Raw genomic sequence first — 6,000 nt, 5'->3', positions numbered from 1 at the left:
ACCATTTGTTTTTTTTGGTGTGCTACCACAGTTAATGTGGATATGATCTTAAAAGTTCTTGTGGTAACATGGGTGTGGTTTACAGTGGGTGTGGTTTAAAAGGGGGAATGGTCAACATTGACTTCCATTATCGGCCCTCCACCATGTAGGCCAGAAAAATGTCGGCCCTCGGTACCACAATAGTTGGACAGCACTGAGTTACAATAACATCTTGGGAAAAATTATACATGTATGGGACCTGTTATCCCAAATGCTCGGGCTCTTTCCGTAATTTGGATCTTTATACCTTAAGTCTACTAGAAAATCATGTAAACATTAAATAAACCCAAAAGGCTGGTTTTGCTTCCAATAAGGATTAATTATATCTTAGTTGGGATCAAGTACAAGCGACTGTTTTATCATTACAGAGAAAAAAGTGAATACTTTTTTAAAATTTGGATTATTTGAATAAAATAGAGTCTATGGGAGCTTTTTAAGCCCCCGCAACCCTGTAGTAGTTTCTGGGACATTATCAACTGAGTTTACAAGTAAAACATAATTCTACCTTGCAAGGTTTACTCTTCCTTTAACACAGGGTATGTTAGAATAATACTTTGGAAATATTGTAAAATAAACTCACCTGTCCTGTGATATTGAAACAGGGGCCATTTCTTTCTGGATCATAAGACTTGTGTTTGATGCAAAGTCTGCCACTGAGCTGTCCTGGTGCCCCCTGTCCATGTGGGTATCTTCAATGGAGAACCCAAAAGGTAGTGGTCAATACAATAACAATACAGTGAGCATGTCTAGTTGTTTGATTACACAGGGAAAGCAAACAAGACTAAGATGCAGCCAGGGAATCACTTACGTGGCACCGACACTGATTGATATGTTGTTGTCCTGTATAAATATTTCTCTGGGAACATCCACAGTCAGGCTGAATCTGGGCGAAACTGTAACATAAATCCAATTTTCAAAAGCAGATTGTGGAATGCACAATGCAGAACAATGGAAAGCATTTTAATTTTACTTGTGATCCCGGGGGAGAATATGGCATTTGGCAGTGCCTAGAATGCATGGTTGGTGCCTACAGGAACCAGTCTTTGTATAGAGAGAGCCATGATTATGTTACACAGACGTACCATACTTTTTAACTTCAATTATTTGTTCAGTCACAATATGCAACGAATTCTTCACAACCCAGATATGGTACGTCCCTAAAGGCACGTCATTTGGCAGTGTAAATTCCAAGGACACCACTCCATGTTCTGCTGTCAGGTTATACCACACATTCGGATGACCCAAATATGGACCCTAACATGGAAAAGAGAAATTCTGTATAGAAAGTTAAAAGTCAAAAAGTTCCCTCCCTCTGAGCAATCTACTTTTTTGGTCTGCGGCACATTCTGTTTGGGGTTCGGACATAGTTCTTGGCATTCCTGATGGGGTTTAATTCTTTGCTCATTCTGTAAACCTCATTTCACCTTTACTGACAGCCTCAACCTTCTCCCTGCTGTTCTTGATCACCACTTCCCGTCTTCTGTCTTCCTCATGCAGGTCATGCTATATAATGTCCCCTTTTGTCATGAAGTAACTACACAATAGGGGTTCCCTTGGGATAGAGGGTGTGGAAGACCTTAGTAATGATACTATGTATTTTCAGGTAGTGTCTATTGTCCTATTTGACAGACAGGACCATGAGATCTTTCTCTTCTGTCCTCATAACTGAGATGTTTTGCAGGTAGGTGGTCTTAGTCTGGTTTTGGGTTCCAGTGAAAAATAGCCACATTGAGTTGGTCTAGAAGTAAAAGCCAATTAAAACTTAGTATATTGCCTGAACCTGACATATTCTGGTCATATTTTGAGAAGATCCAATTCATAGTATAAAGACTTTAAGGCTGGTGGCAGACGTGGTTACTGAGGGAGATTAGTCGCCCATTGACAAATTGTCTCTTCTTCGGACGACTTATCTGCCCTAAATGCCTTCCTGCCGGCTAGAATGTAAATTGCCGACAGGGTGGCTATCGGAATGCTTTGGCTTTCCGAAATCACCCAAAATATCCTTGTGAGGCAACTTCAGGCGACTTCGGCAAACGAAACGTTCCAGGTGCCATCCCGCCAGTGATTTACATTCTAGCCTGCGGAAGGCATTAAGGGGAGATTAGTCGGCCGAAGAAGAGGCGATTTGTTGTTGTGCCACCCGGTTTGCCACCACCCTTATGGTCAGAACAGTTGAAAGTTAAATAGGATGAAATACAACAATTTGTATAGACACAATCACAACAATCATGACCCTGCCACTGACGAGTCGGACGACTCAAATAACAGATAAAATAATAATAATACTCACTGTTATACACACTTCAGAATACTGAAAATGAAAAGAATACATTGTCATACTTTACACAACATACATTTTTGATAAGCTACCAAACCAAAGAATCCACAATTACCTTCTCTTTCACTGGCTGGAACTGGGAATCGACCGATATCACACGAAAGTGAACTGGAAAGAAAAAGGCAACAGGCCTGAGTGAATATTATTCAGAGCAATAGGGATACACAGAAGTTTAGGAAGAGGATAATGAAGGTTGTGCTTGTAGAAATGGTTTCCATTAAGTGTATTCCATAACGCTTTACAGATATGGGTTCCATATTGGTTCACCTCAAAGGATAAATATAAAACTTCATTGTCTATCATTTGCTTCTGTATTCCTGATTACAGAACTATATATAACAATAACTGTAACATAACAACATCTACAATGCGCTGCACTTCGACATCTGCAAATTTTTTTGCGAAACTGCGGCAAAAATTTTGCCATGACAAAAAGGTCGCCAAGACAAATTTGTCTTAAAGCAAAAAATTTGATACAAGAAAAACACCCATTGAAATTAATGCAATTTGAGTGAGAAACATTTGTTGATGCAGATTGAGTTCAATACATTGGCATTTTTCACCAATTAGAATGCATCCTGGGGGCTGATAGCATCACAACATGTCTACATATACCTGACCACATGCATCTATTATGGAAAGTGATGTATTATTGAAGAAACACCATCAGTATCTAGATTTCAGATAAGTGTAAAAAATTCACAAAGACCCAGAGTAGGGACAATTATCATGTAACAAAAAATTCTAATTTATGTTTGCTGCAGTACTGCCCGGAGCTGTCTAATATAGTTCTGTGGGCATCTACATTGAGAAATAAAATGTTCCATCACAATGGAGGGACAACAGTAGAAAACATAGTTTGCACCAGGTTCCATGTTGTTTTTACTAAATAAATGTAGCCATCATTAATAGGGATGCACCGAATGCAGGATTCGGTTCAGGATTTGGCCAGGATTCAGCCTTTTTCAGCAGGATTCGGATTCATCCGAATCCTTCTGTCCGGCCGAACCAAATCCATATCCTAATTTGGATATTCAAACTAGAGGCGTTGAGGAAAATTGCGTTATTTTTTGTCACAAAAAAAGGAAGTCACATTTTTTCCCCTTCCCCCCTAATTTGCATATTCAAATTAGGATTCAGATTCGTCTCTGTATTCGGCAGAATCCTTCGTGAAGGATTCGAGGGTTCAAAATAGTGGATTCGGTGCATCCCTAATCATTAATAAAAGACCACATACCTTTCTGCCCAGGCTGGTGTATGGGTCTATCCAGTTGTACGAAGTAAAGGTTACTGTAAATGTTGAAGACCACAGTCCGTTGTTCCACAATGACAAGCTCCTGGCCTGTAGCCTCCATTGTAATAACAGGATGTTTAAAATAATTATGAATCTCCACATCAGGCACCTTAAAAAGATCTTGGGTTAGTCATTTATGTTTAATATTGTTGAACACCTTGAGGGGGATGTCCATCCAAAACAGTTTTTTGCATAATGAATTCGGTTTTCAGTAGACAGTCCCCTTAACTTCCTTTTGTTACAAAATGGTAGATCTGAATAAAGCTATATTTTATGTTGTGGCCAAAAGTTTCTAGCTGCATGGCAGAAGGTGACAAGGGCCAAACATGGAAGCTGCCAACCCTACTGAGTCCTTCTCAGAAGTCTGAAAGATGAGGGTTTGGTCAGCGGTAGGGAAATCTGTGGTTAAACCCCTTAAAGATTAATTTCCCTAAATTAATAGAAAGCAAACCGTACGTTCAACACTTTGCATATATGTTATCTGGCTTTGCTGTATCCACTGGAGATAAATCCACTAAAAACTCCCTGCTATCTCACTCATCCTTTCCTCTCACCACCACTGGGAGTGGGACATATCACCAACCTGGAATTCTTTACACCGGAAGGTGTCTCTGGCTGGAATTTCATCAGTAAACATGGTGTAGTTTGTTCCATCAATTTCCATATAAACATGAAGGTGCAAGGGTTCCTCAAGATTCAAAAAGTTTATGCATGCCGTAGTGTTCTTCCCTTTATTCAGCACAAAGGGGATAGAAAATGCATGCTGCCTGCAAAAAAGGGAAATTAGCTGGAATTGTCATGAGAGTATACTGAGAGAACCCTTGGGTTTGTCATGTTGACATTTCTCTTGGAGGTCAAACACAAAAAATACTCCATGTCCCATGAACCTTTGCAAGTGTTCCATTAGTGATCATACAGGAAGACCATAAGCTGCAATGACACTGGTGCATTTTCAGGTAAGAGCCAAGAGCTACTTCTAGAGCTTCTCGTAGTAGTCGGTTAAAGGGACTTTGCTGATGCCCAGTAAGCAGTGCATATGTTATCTCACTTGAGAAAGGGCACTAAGAGCCCGAAACACCAACCACAAGCAGTTAATCTGTGTTTTGAGTGCTCTCCTCTTTTCCAATTATTTATTGACATTTTGGATGGTCTATCTATGGGGGATTGAAGCACTCATTGAAAAGTTTGAAATTGGCTGTGCGCAGAATCAACTACTTTCGATAGTTATCTCACTGGATGCCACACTAACCCACAAAGATAATATTTTCTAGATCTAAGGGTGACAGACCAAGCATCACTAGAGGACATCTGTTATCTGTTGCACAACTATACAGTCATTTAGTACTGTCTGTTATGGTTAGTGGCACTTTAAGATGGCCATTTATGAGCCCACTCCTTTTTTATTCGTGAGCAACATTTAGATGCAAAAGAATTTGGGGGGCAATGCAAGTGTGGAAAATGTTCCTAGGGATTTCAAATAAGGCTGTGATTAGCCATTTGGTAGCCCCTATGTGGACTGTGAACCAAAACATGGCTACAAGCCAGGTACTCAAAAATAAGCTCTTGCTATGAGTCCACTGGGAGCAACATCCAAGGGGAGAGCAACGTGTTACTCACAAGCTACTGGTTGGGGATCACTGACATACAGTATCAAACTGACTGGGCTGCAGACAAACAGACATATACCATAAAGTGCCCATGCTTGGGTCTTCTGTTTCATTCATTTGAACTGATAGCCCAAACAATAGAAATAGAAATGAGCTACAGTTTCTCATCTGCTGATGCACCATACACTGGCTGAACTGCTGGAACATCAGATTACATTTTCAAATCTGAATAATTGACAAACCAGCTGATATACATAGTACATAGATGCCAGTCAGAACTGTACAGACAGAATACAAATATTGAATATTGTGCAAAAATGTCAGAACTTGACTGGCAGGCTTTTTAGTGGTTCTCACTTTCTTACATTCAAGACCTCAAACAGTATGTCATCCAAGAACCTCTGTTCACCCATCAGAACAGTAATGTCAGTTAGGCTTGTCACTGTCTCATAATGTAAATTGTGGATGTGTGAGTACTGTACCCTGTATTACTTTTAAAATTGGCAACAAGATTATTTTCCTATTGGTTTGGTGGAGCCTAAACATTCTTGTGACAACGTTTTCATTATACAATTGCAGTTATCTGTCACTCACGGCTTAGAGACCACTCCACCGATGAGACCCAGAATAGGAACCCAGCACAGAAACCTTCTCTGGAACATTCTTACTGTCTTAGGTAACCTTGTGCATGTGACTTTTGTCCTGCCACAAATAACTATGGA

The sequence above is a fragment of the Xenopus laevis genome, chromosome 7S (genome assembly GCF_017654675.1).
Source record: "Xenopus laevis strain J_2021 chromosome 7S, Xenopus_laevis_v10.1, whole genome shotgun sequence".
NCBI lineage: Eukaryota > Metazoa > Chordata > Amphibia > Anura > Pipidae > Xenopus > Xenopus laevis.
The sequence above is the reverse complement of the archived record's forward strand: the minus strand, read 5'-3'. Positions refer to the sequence as shown.